The sequence below is a fragment of the Microcaecilia unicolor genome, chromosome 7, assembly GCF_901765095.1.
Source record: "Microcaecilia unicolor chromosome 7, aMicUni1.1, whole genome shotgun sequence".
Taxonomy (NCBI): domain Eukaryota; kingdom Metazoa; phylum Chordata; class Amphibia; order Gymnophiona; family Siphonopidae; genus Microcaecilia; species Microcaecilia unicolor.
The window spans coordinates 119,615,619-119,635,046 of NC_044037.1; the positions used below are offsets into that span (position 1 = coordinate 119,615,619).

At 42.5% G+C, this 19,428-nt stretch overlaps 1 protein-coding gene across 1 annotated transcript in view; it reads right to left on the reverse strand.

The window, feature by feature from the left end:
* Positions 1-19,428, reverse strand: part of ITGAL (integrin subunit alpha L) — a 430,397-nt gene that overhangs the window by 410,120 nt on the left and 849 nt on the right. The window lies entirely within an intron of this gene.

Below are 19,428 nucleotides of genomic sequence, written 5' to 3' on the forward strand. Positions count from 1 at the left end.
CATCCCTATCCAGAAATTCCCCTCTCTCCCTGAGTCCTGCCCTCCCAATCCATGCCCATCCATGCTCCTCTGTCCCCTGCCCCCTCCATTCATCCCTTTCCAGCAATTCCCCTCTCTCCCTGAGCCTTGCCCTCCCAATCCATGCCCATCCATGCTCTTCTGTCCCCTGCCCCCTCCATTCATCCTTTTCCAGCAATTCCCCTCTCTCCCTTCCATGACCCCCCCTCGCATCCAGGCTCCTCTCTCTCCCATGTCCCAGCCTGGCCCGCCCTCTTCTCCCCCCCCCTTCGCATCCATGCTGTCGTTTCTCCCCTGCCCTTCCGCTCCCATTGTTCAACTTTACTGCCCACCCTCTTCTCTCCCCCCAACATCCCTTTTTTTTTCTTTTTAAATTTACCTCCGTGGCGGTTCCGGCAGCGCAGCGTCAGGGAAGGAGGCGGCGCTCCCGACGTCTAGCCTTCCCTTCGCTGTGTTCCGCCTTCTTCTGACGTCATCCTTGACGTCAGAAGAAGGCGGAACACAGCGAAGGGAAGGCTAGAGACGTCGGGAGCGCCGCCTCCTTCCCTGATGCTGCGCTGCCGGAACCGCGTGCGTGGGTGCGATCCGTTTATTTTCCGCCCTCGACGTCATGACGTTTGACGCGAGGGCGGGGCAGAGACGGCTGGCTGGCTTCACACCATGAATCCACGAACCCTACAGCCAGGGAGTGTTTGAGTGACTTCAGAACGTTGTCTTCAGAACATTCACGGTGCGTTTTATTATATTAGATGAATTGTGGATCTTGTAGTAGGGAGGCCTGAAATCTCACCTTGAGTATTACGTTCAATTATGGTCACCGTATCTCATAAGTACATAAGTACTGCTACACTGGGACAGACCAAAGGTCCATCAAGCCCAGCATCCTGTTTCCAACAGTGGCCAATCCAGGTCACAAAAAAGCTCAATACATTTTATGCTGCTTATCCCAGAAATAAGCAGAGGATTTTCCCCATGTCAGTTTAATAATGGTATATGGACTTTTCCTTTAGAAAGCTGTCCAGACCTTTTTTAAACCCCGCCAAGCTAACCGCCTTTTCCACATTCTCCGTCAACGAAGAAAGATATAGCAGAATTAGAAAAAGTTCAAAGAAGAGCAACCAAAATGATAAAGGGAATGGAACTCCTCTCATATGAGGAAAGGCTAAAGAGGTTATAGTTCTTCAGCTTGGAAAAGAAACAGCTGACGAGATATATGATTGAGGTCTACAAAATCCTGAGTGGTGTAGAATGGGTAAAAGTGAATCGATATTTTACTCTTTTAAAAAGTACAAAGACTAGGGGACACTCAATGAAGTTACATGGAAATACTTTTACAATAAATAGGAAGAAATATTTTTTTCACTCAACAAATAGTTAAGCTCTGGAACTTGTTGCCAGAGGATGTGGTAAGAGTGGTTAGTGTATCTGGGTTTAAAAAAGGTTTGCATAAGAGAGGGAAATCAAAGCAAAAAATACAAAACAACAATAACAAAAACAGCACTAAAGGCCTCTAGAACTGGGATATCAAGTAGATCTTTATTGTGAGATCCAACACAGGCCATGCTTTGGCATCTGCGCCTGCGTCAGGGGTCAACCTATGAGATCCTCTTTAGAAACAAGAGCTATCCAAGATAAAAGTCCAAACAATCACTGCTCAAAGTAAATTGCAACTTATCTGAAACTGCATCAAAGACTTTCTATTCCGAAGCGTCACTATGGCGGGTTACTTTCAAACCATGCCACAACCAAAACAAGCACACATGTGCAGTGTGCCTAAATTCTTAGTGCTGTTTTTAAAAAGGTTTGGACAAGCTCCTGGAGAATGTCCATCATCTGTCATTGAGACAGACATGGGGAAGCCACTGCTTGACCTGGGATTGGTAATATAGGTACTTGTGACCTGGACCGGCCACTGTTGGAAACAGGATACTGGGCTAGATGGACCATTGGTCTGACCCAGTATGGCTATTCTTGTGTTCTTATGTACTTTAGCATTCACAAACTATAAGAGACCACAGAAAGTGGAAGACAGGCAACATTTCGAGGAGAAGCTAAGAGAATCTGTTAAAGTAGTCAGGAAAGCAAAGATGCAAATAGAAATAAAAACAGACAATACAGTAAAATGGGGCAGGGTGGAACAAGACATGTTTTAGATATGTTAGTGAAAGAAGTAGAGAGTGACTAAAACTGGGTTTTAAGGCCAAATTCAAATCTATGGCTTAAATCCACTACACAGTTTTGGCCGAAACAAAGCCAAACCAAAACTTAGATGGCATGGCCTTCCCTGAAAGAATGCGGGCCATATGCCCCCCCCCCCCAAAAAAAGTGGGCTGCACAGCCCCTCTGCAGAAAGCAGGCCCCTTGGCCCCTGGTCCCCCCCCCCCCATCAGAAAGCCATCCACTGCCCTCCCACCCATAGTCCCTGCCTGGGCCTACTAGTAGCCTAACCAGGGCAGGTGCAATCCTCAGTCACTCCTCTCTCTATCGTCTCTGCCATAAAACTGACTGCTCAAACCTTCAGTGGCAGTCTCTCAAGACTTCTGCTGAAGATCGCAGAAGTCATTTTGAAATTGGAGCCAGCATAGGCAGAAGTGATTCACAGCTACTCTTGCCTATTCCAGCTCTAATCTCAAAATGGCTTCCGCAGCTCTCAGGGACAGTTTCATGAAACTGCCGTGGAAGGTCCTAGCAGTCATTTTGAACGTGGAGCCAGCATGGGCAGGTGCCAACATGGGCAGGAACGACTGGGGATCACACATGTCCCAATTAGGCCAATAGACCACCAGGGGCTTCTAAGGTAGGCTTGGGAGGGCAGCAGTTGGCTTTTTGTTTGAGGGATTGGGGGCCAGGGAGTCCGCTTTCTGTTGAGTGGTGGGAGGGTGGTGCCTTTAGTTGGGTGTGAGGGTTCTGCTAAAACTGAAATATGGCTGAATCCAAATTTTGGGCTGGCTTTGGCACCAAAGCTGAAGCCGAAATTTGGTTGGCCTCTAGATAGAAGGAAGTGTAAAAGTGGCATTGTGAGACTCAAGGGTGAAGAGCATGAACGTGTACAAGCTGATAAGGATAGAGTGGAATTGCTTAATAAATATTTGTGCTCTGTGTTCACCAATGACGAATCAGAAGTAGGACAGCAGAAAACAAACACATATGTTAATTGAAGTGGGATAGATCTTGAATGATTTTCAGAAGACTAAATTAAAAGCAGGCAAAGCAATGGGGCCATATGGCATACATCCGAGGATACTGAAGAAACTTAGGGAAGATCTGGCAGCTTACCTGTATGACCTTTTCATTGCATCGTTAGAGTCTCAAGTGGTCTCAGAGGACTGGAGAAGGCTGGATATGGTCACTCTCCACAAAAACAGAAGTAAGGAGAAGGTTGAGAACTACAGGCTGATTAGTCTGATCTCTGTGGTGAGTAAATTAATAGAAATGCTTCTAAAACAGAAGATAGTATGGTTTCTGGAATCCAAGGGATTGCAGGACCTGAGGCAGTATGATTTTACTAGAGGTAGGTCTTGTCAGATTAATCTGATTAATTTATTTGACTGTTGGATTGAGTGCGAGTGCTAGACATAGTTCTCTCTGATATTCAGTACTATTTAACCGGTCAGAAATGGCTGCTGACCGGTTAAATAGTGTTTGTGTGGCTAACTGTGAATACTCAGCAGGAGATAACCAGTTATCTCCTGCTGAATATTCGCAGTTACAGCCTACTGCTAAACCAGCTATATCATGTAACTTATCGGTTAGGCATGGATGTTCAGTTAAATCGGACTGCATAAATAGCAGTCCTATCTTTAACCACTATAACTTAACCAGTCAGCTGCTGAATATCAGCTTAACTGGTTAAGTGTTTAGTGGCCAAAAAAACCCTGAATATTCAATGCCGGTCACCAGAAACAGCCTGGCATTGAATATCCAGGTTAAACACTGCTGGCTGAATATGAAAGGGAATGTATTTAGATTTTAGCAAAGCATTTGATACAGTTCCACATCGATGACATATATAAACTGGTTGAGTGAAAGACAACAAAGGTTGGTGTAATTGGAATTCACTCTGAGGAAAGGGGCATTATCAGTAGTGTACTGCAGGGATTCATTCTTGGTCTGGTCCTTTTACAAATTTTTGTAAGCGATATTGCAGAAAGCTACCTGGTAAGGTTTACCTCTTTGCTGATGAAACCAAAATCTGCAGAAGGATAAACATCTCAGATGGTATGTGTGGATAACATGAAACAGAAAAATGTAGGCAAATAAAGACCATATGGTGTGTGCCATCTACTCTCTCTATCGCTCCCTTAGAGATCCTGTGTGCTTGTCCCAGGCTCTATTAAAGTCAGATACTGATTTTGTCTCCACCATTTCCATCAATTCACCACCCTTTCCATGAAGAAGTATTTCATCAGGTTACTTCTGAGTCTATTCCTCTTCTCCTTCATCCTCAGAGCTTCCTTTCAATTGAAAGAGACTTGCCTCCTTTGCATTTTTGCCACATAGGTATTTAAATGTCTCTATCATATCTCCCCTCTCCCGCCTTTCTTCCAAAGAATGCATATTGAGATCTTTAGTAACATAGTAAATGGCGGCAGATAAAGACCTGTATGGTCCATCCAGTCTGCCTAACAAGATAAACTCATTTTCACGGTATGTGATACTTTATATGTATACCCGAGTTTGATTCGTCCTTGCCTTTCTCAGGGCACAGACCGTAGAAGTCTGTCCAGCACTGTTCTTGTACTAAGTTCTGAAGCTAACGTCGAAGCCCCTTAAAATTTACACTCCAGCCCATCTATATCTATTCCATCACGATCAGGGCTTAGACCATAGAAGTCTGGCCAGCTCCCGTTTTGTTTCCCAATTTCCAGGGTCGCCACCCAATCTCCGCTAAGATTCCGCGGAACCAGTCCGTCTAAACAGGATTCCTTTGTGTCTATCCCACGCACGTTTGAATTCCATTACCGTTTTCATCTCCACCACCTCCCACGGGAGGGCATTCCACATATCCACTTTGTCCCCATACGTTTTATGACGAAGATCACTGACCATTTTAATAGCTGCCCTATGGACTGATTCCATCCTGTTTATAAATTTTTCAAGTTGCGGTCTCCAGAGTTGTACACAGTATTCTAAATGAGGTCTCATCAGAGTCTTATATAGGGACATCATCACCTCCTTTCTCCAACTGGCTATTCTTCTCAATATGCACCCAAGCATCCTTCTAGCTTCCACTGTCGCCTTTTCTACCTGTTTGGCCACCTTGAGATCATCACATACAGTCATATCCAAGTCTCATTCCTCTTTTGTGCACAAAAGTTATTCACCTCCTAAACTGTACAGTTTCCTCAGGATTTTGCAGCCCAAATGTATGACCATGCATTTTTTAGCATTAAATCTAAGCTGCCAAATTTCAGACCATTCTTTTAGCTTTGCTAATTCCTCCCTCATGTTATCCACACCATCAGAGGTGTTTATCCTATTGCAGGTTTTGATATCATCCGCAAAGAGGCAAACCTTACCAGATAGCCCTTCAGCAATATCACTTACAATAATGTTAAAAAGAACCGTCCCAAGAGCCAAACTGCGGCACACCACTGGTAGCATCCTTTTGCTCAGAATGAGCTCCATTTACCACTACCCTCTGTTGCCTTCTACTCAATCAGTTCCTAACGCAGTCAGTCACTTTAGGGCCCATACCAAGGGCACTCAGTATATTTATTAGTCATCTGTGTGGAAACGTGTCAAATGCTTTGCTGAAATCTAAATATACCATTCATTCATTTATTTCAGTACTTAGAGGTTGTGGAGAGGAAAACGGTAACGGAATTCAAACATGCGTGGGATAAACATAAAAGAATCCTCCTCAGAAGGAAGGGATCTCCAGAAGCTTAGCCAGTGGTGGGAGGCAGGGCTGGTGGTTGGGAGGTGGGGATAGTGCTGGGCAGACTTATACGGTCTGTGCCAGAGCCGGTGGTGGGAGCCGGGGCGGGTGGTTGCGAGGCGGGGATAGTGCTGGGCAGACTTATACGGTCTGTGCCCTGAAAAAGACAGGTACAAATCAAGGTAAGGTATACACAAAAAATGGCACATGTGAGTTTATCTTGTTGGGCAGACTGGGTGGACCGTGCAGGTCTTTTTCTGCCGTGATCTACTATGTTACTATGTTACTAGACCTAAGCGGTTTACAGTTTCATTATACAGGTACTGGGTCTGTTCCTAGTGGGCTCACAATCCAAGTACTACATTGTACTACTGTTGTACCTGGGGCAACAGAAAGTTAAGTGACTTGCCCAGGGTCACACAGAGCTGCAGAGGGAATTGAACCTGGTTCCCTAGGATATTGAGAAGACGCATATCTATTCTTAATGTTGTACCTTTCATCACCCTCCTTTTCAAGTCCTACCGAATCAACCATCTTGCAGACCATTATCCTCCATGGGTATAAGGCCCTTTGATTGATCTACTGGATGAGGTCCTGACTCCTCCAGACTCTAGGGATGGGGAAGAGCTGCTCCTTCTGGGTGGCTGTGAACTTCACCGGGAGCTAGGTGTATACAGTTACAGTTAGTTAAGTACATAAGTGCATAAGTAATGCCACACTGGGAAAGACCAAGGGTCCATCGTGCCCAGCATCCTGTCCACGACAGCAGCCAATCCAGGCCAAGGGCACCTGGCAAGCTTCCCAAACATACAAACATTCTATACATGTTATTCCTGGAATTGTGGATTTTTCCGAAGTCCATTTAGTAGTGGTTTATGGACTTGTCCTTTAGGAAACCGTCTAACCCCTTTTTAAACTCTGCTAAGCTAACCGCCTTCACCACGTTCTCTGGCAACGAATTCCAGAGCTTAATTATGCGTTGGGTGAAGAAATATTTTCTCCGATTTGTTTTAAATTTACTACACTGTAGTTTCATCACATGCCCCCTAGTCCTAGTATTTTTGGAAAGCGTGAACAGACGCTTCACATCCACCTGTTCTCTTCTACTCCGCTAATACCAAAACATAGTTCATAGCAGATTACAACCAAGAAACTAGACTAAGTAGATCTAGAATGTAACAAAGATAATCAACTATAATTAAAAATGAATTAAAACAACCTTCATTAACAAGGTAAAAAAGTAGTCTCGGAAAAGTAACTGCTCAGAAAAAGTTGGGTTTGTGGACCTGCGGAGCCATTCTGCTGATGTCATTATGCATACCCAGAAAAGTGTGAGTTATGCATGGAGCACACATACATAAGATTTGAGTGCATATTCTCTGTGCTCATATTTTCCTCATAACTATGTACTGTACTTATTTTAGGAAGAGGAGATAGGCATATTTTATAAACTGTGCGGCTTTCTTTGCACATTTAGAAAATATTGACACAGTATTTCTGCACCCCCCCCCCCCCCAGCATGTTCCTGGTGACTTATGCATAATGCACCCTACAATAAAATTACCTTCTGGGGAGGGGCACAGAGTGCATGGGAATTTAGAAACAAGATTAATGTAGACATAGAATCAATTGGACCTACCTCCTCAACCTGATAGATATTTTGTGAATGTTAGCAGACAATTGATGCCATAAGCAAGATTGCTATAGTTAATTTTGCTAAAGTTTTTGATATGATATTATACTTAGGGAGTAATTCCATAAAGTGGACATTAACAGTTACAGGACAATTACACACATAAATGATATACACGTGTGTACATACAAAGGCCAAAATTCCACCTAAGCACTATTCTACTTGACGCCCATACAAAATTTAATTCACTAATACCTTCAGGCACACCCAACACCACGAACCATAGCCAATATGAACACCAACAAATTGCTCATGATAATCTACTTCCTCCCCCTAATCTACCACGCATGGACTACTCCCAACATAAACAACAATCTACCCACAGCACACAAACCCTACAGACAACCCATTCATAGCTCACCAGACCAAAAGAACAACAACCAACTAAAAGGAAAAACAAACGGAAATAACCAACAGAAAGAGAAGAAAGGACATAACAAAACCAGATACCAAGAAAACAGGCAACTAATAAAAATCAACACATCAGTGTCCCGAACCGAACCTTACCACTCAATCCAAATGGGATACGTAAACGCTAGATCAGTAGTAAATAAAACAGAGACTATAACAGACTGGATCACTACAGACAATCTTGACCTCCTATTCATCACTGAAACCTGGATCCATGACATTAAAGACCCCATAATCTTAGACATATGCCCACCAGGATACAAAGTCACTCACTGGACAAGAAACTGAAAAAGAGGAGGAGGAATAGCCATAGAGGGGCATAATCGAACGGAAACGTCTATCTCCATGGGCGTTTATCTCCGAGAACGGGTCCGTGAAGGGGCGGACCGAACCGTATTTTCGAAAAAAATAGACGTCCATGTTTATTCGACAATTTGTGAGCTGGGCATTTTTGTTTTTCAGTGATAATGGAAAATGAAAGCGCCCAGCTCAAAAATGAATAAATCCAAGGCATTTGTTCGTGGGAGGGGCCAGGAGTCGTAGTGCACTGGTCCCCCTCACATGCCAGGACACCAACCGGGCACCCTAGGGGGCACTTTTACAAAAAAAAAAAAGGTAAAAGAGCTCCCAGGTGCATAGCACCCTTCCCTTGGGTGTTGAGCCCCCCAAATCCCCCTCAAAACCCACTGCCCACAAGTCTACACCATTACTATAGCCCTAAGGGGTGAAGGGGGGCACCTACATATGGGTACAGTGGGTTTGGGGGGGCGGTGTGGAGGGCTCCCATTTACCAGCACAAGTGTAACAGGTGGGGGGGGGGATGGGCCTGGGTCTACCTGCCTGACGTCCACTGCACCCCCTAATAACTGCTCCAGTGACCTGCATACTGCTGCCAGGGAGGTGGGTATGACATTTGAGGGTGAACATAAAAAGTTGTGAAACGGCATATTTTTGTGGTGGGAGGGGGTTTGTGACCACTGGGGGAGTCAGGGGAGGTCATTCCCGACTCCCTCCAGTGGTCATCTGGTCATTTAGGGCACTTTTGGGGGCCCTATTCGTGGAAAAACAGGGTCCAGGAAAAGTGCCCTAAATTCTCGCTAAAAATGCATATTTTTTTTCCATTATCGGCGAAAGGCGCCTATCTCTGATCGTCCGATAACCACGCCCCAGTTCCGCCTTCACCACGCCTTTGACACGCCCCCATCAACTTTGTCCGCATCCGCGACGGAGTGCAGTTGAAAACGTCCAAATTCGGCTTTCAATTATACCGCTTTATTCGTTTTTGTGAGATAAACGTCTATCTCCCGATTTGGGTCGCAATATAGGTGTTTTTCTTTTTCAATTATAAGCTGGATAATATACAAATCCGAGTTCACCATCACAACCACAGCTGAATCCATTCTGCCACAACTTGAAATCGCCTCAGTAAGAATCAATCACCCAAATCTGCAGGAAAACCTCAACGCAGTCCTACTCTATAGACCGCCAGGCAATTGGCAAGATTCCCAAACACATTTCATGGACTTTATCTCGAACACTTGCATCTCTACCTCAAACCTTATCATAATAGGAGACATCAACCTGTACTTTGAAGATCTCACCTCAACAAGCACACAATACTGCACGACTCTCAGTCAAGATTTCGGTCTAACCACAGTACTGAAACAGTACTAGTTACTCTTATGACTAAATTCAAACAATTGATCGCAACTGGCAAGCACGTACTACTCCTACAATTTGACATGTCCAGCGCCTTCGACATGGTTGATCATGGAATACTACTACATATCCTAGAATACTTCGGAATTGGAGGCAACGTTCTGAATTGGTTCAAGGGGTTCCTAACCACACGATCATACCAAGTGACATCTAACTCGACCACATCAGCCACATGGATACCTGAATGCAGAGTTCCACAAGGGTCCCCCTTCTCACCGACCTTAATCAATTTAATGATGATACCCTTGGCCAAACTATTATCAAACCAAAACCTCAACCCATACATATACGCAAACAATGTAACGATTTACATCCCATTTAAACAAGATCTCAATGAAATTTCCAATGACATCAACCAGAGTCTACATATAATGCATTCATGGGCGGATGCATTCCGGCTGAAACTCAATGCAGAAAAAAACCCAATGCCTAATACTCACCTCTCAAAACAACACGAACAAATTCACAACCATCAACACACCAAAACTGAAACTTCCAATTTCGGTCACCCTAAAAATTCTTGGAGTTACCATTGACCGTCACCTTACACTTGAGAATCACGCGAAAAACACAACCAAGAAGATGTTCCACTCAATGAGGAAATTAAAAAGAGTAAGACCTTTCTTCCCAAGGACCATCTTCCGTAACCTGGTATAATCAATGATACTCAGTCATCTAGACTATTGCAACGCACTCTATGCTGGCTGCAAAGAGCAAATAATCAAGAAACTTCAGATGGCCCAGAACACAGCAGCTAGACTTATATTCGGTAAAACAAAATATGGAAGTGCTAAACCCCTACGAGAAAAGCTACACTGGCTACCACTTAAAGAATGTATCACGTTCAAAATATGTACCCTAGTTCACAAAATCATTCACGGAGATGCCCCAGCCTACATGTCAGACCTGATAGACCTACCACCCAGGAACGCCAAAACATCATCCCACACATTCCTTAATCTTCACTTCCCCAACTGCAAAGGACTAAAATACAAACTAATGCATGCGTCAACCTTTTCCTACTTGAGCAAACAATTCTGGAACGCACTGCCGCGCAACTTAAAAACGATCTATGAATTAACTAACTTCCGCAAATTACTAAAGACCCATCTCTTTGACAAGATATACCACAAAGACCAACAAATGTGAACTCCTACACATATATCCAGAATTGCCTTACGATAATTGCTTGTTTTCCACTGTCATGCTTTATCATTATCATGTAACCCAAGATCCTTATGCAATACTAATTGTCTATTTTCTTATGTATTTCCACTATTCATGATGCAATGTAAGCCACATTGAGCCTGCCAAGAGGTGGGAAAATGTGGGATACAAATGCAATAAATAAATAAATACATTGCATATTTTACATTGTACATATTTTATAGGTGGACATACACATAGGCCAGTAGTTCCCAAATCTGGTGCTGGAAGCATCCCAGCCTGTCAGGTTTTCAGGATATCCATAATGAATATTCATGAGAGATATTTGCATACACTACCTCTACTGTATGCAAATCTCTCTCATGCATATTCATTGTGGATATCCTGAAAACCTGGCTTGCTGGGGTGCCTCCAGGACCAAGTTTGGAAACCACTGACATAGGCAAAGTTTGGGTGGAGCAAGGTGAGACTCAAACTTATACGCATAGCTGATAGAATATGTGTCTAAATTATACATGTGTATCTAACAAGCAACACAAACAGTGGAGAAGATCAAATTAACGTATTGGACTGGATGTGATAGTAAATAACCACAGCTCTTTATTGGTTAGACCACCTCACATAAAATCTAAAACTGGAGTCAACACAAGTCTTGTTTTACCACAACTGCCTGCATCAGGAGTGCACATCAATCTGATACACATATAATAATCATGGAGAAATGATTCACATCTTAGATTGCAGTATTGTGCTGCAAAGGAATAATGTGCATGATTCAAACAGCTGTAATAAACTCTCTCAAAAGTTGCTTTTGAGAGAGTTTATCACAGCTTGTTGGATCATCCACATTATTGCTTTGGAGCGCAATACTGTAATCTAGGTTGTAAATAATTTCTCAGGCCTCTGCACTACTCATTAAGTTACATAAGTACATAAGTATTGCCATACTGGGAAAGACCAAAGATCCATCAAGCCCAGCATCCTGTTTCCAACACTGGCCAGTCCAGGTCACAAATACCCGGCAAGATCCCAAAAATGTACAAAACATTTTGTACTGCTTATCCCAGAAATAGTGGATTTTCCCCAAGTCCATTTAATAATGGTCTATGGACTTTTCCTTTAGGAAGCTGTCCAAACCTTTTTAAAACTCTGCTAAGCTAACCGCCTTTACCACATTCTCTGGCAACGAATTACACGTTGAGTGAAGAAAAATTTTCTCCGATTCGTTTTAAATTTACTACATTGTAGCTTCATCGCATGCCCCCTAGTCCTAGTATTTTTGGAAAGTGTGAACAGACGCTTCACATCTACCCGTTCAACTCCACTCATTATTTTATAGACCTCTATCATATCTCCCCTCAGCTGCCTTTTCTCCAAGCTGAAAAGCCCTAGCCACTTTAGCCTTTCCTCATAGGGAAGTCGACCCATCCCCTTTATCATTTTCATCGCCCTTCTCTGCACCTTTTCTAATTCCACTATATCTTTTTTGAGATGCAGCGACCAGAATTAAACACAATATTCGAGGTGCGGTCGCACCATGGAGCGATACAAAGGCATTATAACATCCTCATTTTTGTTTTCCATTCCTTTCCTAATAATACCTAACATTCTATTTGCTTTCTTAGCCGCAGCAGCACACTGAGCAGAAGGTTTCAACGTATCATCAACGATGACACCTAGATCCCTTTCTTGGTCCGTGACTCCTAACGTGAAACCTTGCATGATGTAGCTATAAATCGGGTTCCTCTTTCCCACATGCATCACTTTGCACTTGCTCACATTAAACATCATCTGCCATTTAGATGCCCAGTCTCCCAGTCTCGTAAGGTACTCTTGTAATTTTTCACAATCCTCCTGTGATTTAATGACTTTGAATAACTTTGTGTCATCAGCAAATTTAATTACCTCACTAGGTACTCCCATCTCTAGTCATTTATAAATATGTTAAAAAGCAGCAGTCCCAGCACAGACCCCTGGGGAACCCCACTAACTACCCTTCTCCATTGAGAATACTGACCATTTAACCCTACTCTCTGTTTTCTATCTTTTAACCACTTTTTAATCCACAATAGAACACTACCTCCTATCCTATGACTCTCCAATTTCCTCTGGAGTCTTTCATGAGGTACTTTGTCAAACGCCTTCTGAAAATCCAGATACACAGTATCAACTGGCTCCCCTTTATCCACATGTTTGTTCACCCCTTCAAAGAAATGTAGTAGATTGGTGAGGCAAGATTTCCCTTCACTAAATCCATGTTGACTTTCAGGCTTATTTTCGAAAGAGAAGGACGCCCATCCTTCGACACAAATCGGAAGATGGCCTTCCTTCTCCCAGGGTCGCCCAAATCGGCATAATCGAAAGCCAATTTTGGGCGTCCTCAACTGCTTTCCATCGTGGGGATGACAAAAGTTCACGGGGGCGTGTCAAAAGCATAGCAAAGGCGGGACTGGGGTGTGCTGAACACATGGGCATCCTCGGCCGATAATGGAAAAAAAAGGGCATCCCTGACGAACACTTGGCCGACTTTACTTGGCCCTTTTTTTTTTACGACCAAGCCACAAAAATGTGCCCTAAATGACCAGATGACCACCGGAGGGAATTGGGGATGACCTCCCATTACTCCCCCAGTGGTCACTAACCCCCTCCCGCCGTAAAAAAATTTTTTAAATATTTTTTCCAGCCTCTAAGCCAGCCTCATATATCATACCCAGCTCCATGACAGCAGTATGCAGGTCCCTGGAGCAGTTTTAGTGCATACTGCAGTGCACTTCAGGCAGGCGGACCCAGGCCCATCCCTCCCACCTGTTATACTTGTACCACCACAAGAGGGCTATAACCTAGATTGTAAATATGAGCCCTCCAAAACCCACCACAAACCCACTGTACCCACATTTAGGTGCCCACCTTCATCCCTAAGGGCTATGGTAGTGGTGTACAGTTGTGGGGAGTGGGTTTTGGGGTGCTCAGCACACAAGGTAAGAGAGCTATGCACCTGGGAGCTTTTTCTGAAGTCTACTGCAGTGCCCCCTAGGGTGCTCGGTTGGTGTCCTGGCATGTCAGGGGGACCAGTGCACTACGAATGCTGGCTCCTCCTATGACCAAATTGCTTGGATTTGGTCGTTTCTGAGATGGGCGTCCTCGGTTTCCATTATCGCAGAAAATTGGGGACGACCATCTCTAAGGTCGACCTAAATGTTGAGATGTGGGCATCCCCGACCATATTATCGAAATGAAAGATGGACGCCCATCTTGTTTCGATAATATGGGTTTCCCCGCTCCTTCGCGGGGACGTCCTGCGAGGACGTCCTCAGGAAACTTGGGCACCCCATTCGATTATGTCCCTCTTTGTCTCATTAATCCATGCTTTTGAATATGCTCTGTAATTTTGTTCTTAATAATAGTTTCTACCATTTTGCCTGGCACTGACGTCAGACTCACCGGTCTATAATTTCCCAGATCTCCTCTGCAACCTTTTTAAAAAATCGGCGTTGCATTGGCCACCTTCCAATTTTCCGGTACCACGCTCGATTTTAAGGATAAATTACATATTACTAACAATAGCTCCGCAAGCTCATTTTTTCAGTTCTATCAATACTCTGGGATGAATACCATCCGGTCCAGGAGATTTGCTACTCTTCAGTTTTTAGAACTGCCCCATTACATCCTCCAGGTTTACAGAGAATTCATTAAGTTTCTCTGACTTGTCAGCTTCGAATACCATTTCCGGCACCGGTATCCCACCCAAATCTTCCTTGGTGAAGACCGAAGCAAAGAATTAATTTATCCTCTCCACTATGGCTTTGTCTTCCCTGATCACCCCTTTTACTCCTCAGTCATCTAGCGGCCCAACCGATTCTTTTGCCGGCTTCCTGCTTTTAATATACCTAAAAAAAACTTTACTATGTGTTTTTGCCTCCAACGCAATCTTTTTTTCGATGTCCCTCTTAGCCTTCCTTATCAGCGCTTTGCATTTGACTAAACTAGATCCTGCAGTGCCTGCTAGATTCTATCTGTTAATGCTGTGGTATAAAGTTTTTAAAACTAAGTGGAAGAGACTATGGAGATTAGTTGATAACATTTGCTTTTATATTTTTATTTTGCCTAACACTAACCTATAATTCCTCCTTTAAACCCCAATCTTTAAGTTCCCAAAGCACAAAGCAAAATAGAGTTCACTTACCAGAGAAATGCCCTTGTCTCTCGGAACTTCTCAGAAAAGTTACCCTCTGCTCTGCATGGACCTCTGTGTCACCATTTTCTAAATTTTATAAGATGGATGTCCTGTCCCTAGTTCCTCGCCTTCCCCCCCCCCCCCCAATTCATAATTTGGACATTAAATAGATGTTCATGCTGGACATTTCCAGCACATGGACATCCATCTCACATGTGATGTTCTGACTTGGACATCTATATTCTGAGTTAGATGTCCTTTCTAAAATGCTCCTCCACATCTTCTTTGAGTTGGGGTGACCAGAACTGAACACAGTGCTCAAAGTGTAGTTACACTACGGATTTGATACAAACACATTATAATATTCTCCATTTTATTCTCCATTCCTTTTCAAACAATTACTAACATACTATTTGTTTTTTTGACCACTGCTGCATAGTGACCTGTGAATTTTAATGAATTGTTCACAGTGACTCCAAGATCCTTTTCTTAATTGATGATTCCCAACATAGAACTCAGAGTTGGACATATAAAGAGAATAATTTTATGACACTTGATTAGTTATGCAACTAGGCAAAAAGAAGCATATCTTATTATTTGAGAACCATCATGTTTATTTTCCAGATTTCTCAAGAGTTATGTAAAATAGGCACAGAAACTTAGATTCATTACAGGCAAAAAATATTAAGCTGATATAGCAGTTCTGTATCCTGTTCAAATGAGAGTTATTAAGGGTCAAAATGTTCATATTCACAGAATACTCTCGGGCAAAGATTTGCTCGTAGAATAAACTTTCATACTTAAGTCCTTTTGAGTGGGAAGAGAGCAACAGATGTTAAGATGATACTTTAGCAGTTCTTTTTATTAAATGAATGTTAAGAACTTAGAGGTACTTAAAGTGTGCTATCATGTTACTGCTTGCTAATTCAGTTAACACACATTATTATTAATTAGGTCTCATTGCATAAAATGGGACCTGCAGTAAAATAACGTGTGTTAACAGCATCAGTGTGAGCTAATGCGGTTATTCTAGATCATAGTGAGATTATTATTAATAATTTTTATATTTTATAATTTAAATTTATCTATTGGGTACTAGTTAGGTTTTTCCAGATTGCTGCTTACTGCTTTTATTTTATTTGAATTAGTCATTAATAATAGGTCTTGACCTCTCCCATCCTCTGAGTTGGTTTATGTGCTACTGAGAATCAGTCTACTGTTACCCTTTTTTCTTGTATATTTTTAAGGTACTCAAAAAAAATTAAACTTTCCTACATCTTTATATTTATTTACTACACTTTTGATTTTTATATTGAAAAAAGATACAAATAAATGAATATCATTTTTCTTATAGGAAGAAAGGGACCCTTTTACTAAATGCGTTAAGATCTGGGCAGGTGGGGACAGGGAACACAATGGGATATCTGTTCAAGAGAAAGGGAAAGAATCAAATGTTGTAAGCTTATACTGGGAAAACTTAGAATTGAAGATCAGAAGAAGGGTGGGATCAGCAGTGTGTGTGAGAAAGTAGATATGCTGTGTGAAACCTAAATCACCAGTAACAATCTCCCAGCTTTACACCATCAATATCAGGAAGCATTTTTGAGTCAACACATTGTCTAAATCATTTTTTGGACCATCGGTAACATCACAATCCAACAGACAAATCATACTGTCAATGCAGTTAATACTACTGCTCATCTGTATGCTCGTAGTAGTCATCAGTTCCCCAACATGTAATTTTTTTTTTTTACAAATAGTGCAATTTCATTCAATTTCATAACTTCTTAGTCTTTCAATTTCTTAGCTTATTAAGCAATACTTAACTTTTATATCACCACACTGCCAAACCTAAGCCATCCATTTAGGGCCAGAAAGAACAAGTCCCTTTGCCTACAGGAGTTGTCTGTGTGAACTTTAAAATCACTCAGAAACATCAAATTTGGGAAATGCACTGCAAATTTCTGAAACAGACATGCACAGATTATTCTAATTCACCAGATCAACTGAAGGAGGCAATGTAATAACAAAACAAATAACAGAATAGGAAGATTGAGTTTAAATAATACAGATGCTTTGTAAGTCAAAACTGATTGGTCACGCTAAGAAACATGCAAGGCGGTAGAGAAGATAACTGCCATGCCACCCCCTGAGTGGGCTAACACAGACATGGAAAGAAAGGAATAACCAAGCGGAAGACCCGGGGTCATGTAGGCCATTAGTGTGCAGCCATTCTAAAAAATTACCATGTTAGCACTTAACGATACCTTATTTTGTAGGTGGTAAGGGCTTCCACGATAATCCTGCACTAATCAGTTAGTAAGCGGTACTGTGGATGGGCTGTCTGATTAGTGCAATCTCTGCCCCTCAGATGTGCTTCCTCTAAGAAAAATTTATAAAACTTTGTAGTGCATGCTAATTGGGAACTCACTGCAGGATGCCTGAGCGTGACCTGTGATAAGCCATTTTAAGCCATTTTAAGCAGGCCCCCTCCCTGCCCATCTTCAAATCTCTGCTTAAAGCCCACCTCTTCAATGTCGCTTTCGGCAACTAACCTCTACACCTCTACCCAGGAAAGCTAGACTGCCCCAACTTGACATTTCGTTCTTTAGATTGTAAGCTCCTTTGAGCAGGGACCGTCCTTCTTGGTTTATTTTGTACAGTGCTGCGTAACCCTAGTAGCGCTCTAGAAATGTTAAGTAGTAGTAGTAGTGTTAAGTGTGTGGTAAGTGCTTACTTCAGCTTAGTAAAAAGACTTCTTAGTTTATAAATGCAAGGGAGCATTCACCAGAAGAAAAGCAAGGGCAAGACCAACATTTAAGCTCGTAAATTACTGAGGAGCCAATGCAGAAAGCTACCACAAGCTCTGCCACATGGAGACTATTTTTATTACATTTGTACCCCGTACTTTCCCACTCATAGCAGGCTCAATGTGGCTTACATATTATATACAGGTACTTTTTTGTACCTGGTGCAATGGAGGGTTAAGTGACTTGCCCAGAGTCACAAGGAGCTGCCTGTGCCTGCAGTGGGAATTGAACCCAGTTCCCCAGGACCAAAGTCCACCACTCTAACCACTAGGCCACTCCTCCAGCGAGCAATGCAGGATGGGGCTGAGTGCAAGTTTACCTCAGCATGGCACATTACATTCAAATGAATACATATGAGGCCATTAAATATGTCACGCTAATGCACAAAATGAAAATATAGTATTTACTATGTGGTTACCGCATGAAATTTTAGTCCGACTTGATTTCCCTGCCGGTTAGCTTTCTGCACCAGTCTCTACTGGACCCAACCAACTCTCCATCCCAAATTAAAAAAAAAAAAATGTCCTGGTGTCTAAGGTATCTCCCACCCATTACCCCTCCCTACCCAACTAAAAAAAATCACAAATTTCCTGGTGTCTAGTGGCTCTCTTCCCTCCCACCCATCCTCCATCTGACCTGACAATAACATGTTAAAAAAAGAAATGTCCCTGGTGTCTAGCGGAAACCTTCCTCCCCACTTGACCCTTGTCCAGGCCCCTTAGATCCGTTATCTCTAAATGAGGCAGGAGTGATGACCACTTGCTCATGACTCCGGCACCATCATCCTCAAAATGGTGGTGTCCTGGCCTGAACGGTGCATTCTGGGATGCACCGGGCAGGGCCAGGATGCCATATAAGGGAAATGTAGGTACATAGATGCAACATGCACTAGCATTCTATAACAGAATCTTGGCTACCAGATGCCATCATTGAATTAGCACTCAGTGTGCTGTATCTAGATCCCAAATTTGGGCACACATTTTTGGAAACACAAAAGTATGCACATCTACTCAATACTGCCCTTACACACTCTCTCTCTCTCTCACACACACGCACACACATTCATTTTGGGCAATTTTGAAAATCCAGATTTCTGCACAAAAAGACCTGTTTTATGCATGGAAATTCCCTTAAAATGTCTTATAACATGCCTTGTTTGTGATAAATAAGTATGGATTTATTTTTATTTAGGGTTTTTTTTAACTTGCCCATCTGCAGTTCTTGGCAGACAACATATGACATAATCAGTCATTTATATAACACAAAATAGAAACCACAAATAAAAACAGTAAAATCTTAATAAAATGCTTCCAATAAACATCACTCAGCATATATGCTCCACATAGCATCACTGCATTCTAAACTAAATCAAAAATAATCATATTTCCAGTCCACATCTTGTAAGAATGCCAAATAATGTATTTGTCTTGGACATACCTAAAGAATCTGTTAAAAATATATATAGTACTAATAGAAGATTATTGTAACCCATGATTATACTCAGAGCATAATGTAGGTCAGTGATTGAGTTGCTGCGATTTAACTCTATGGTCTG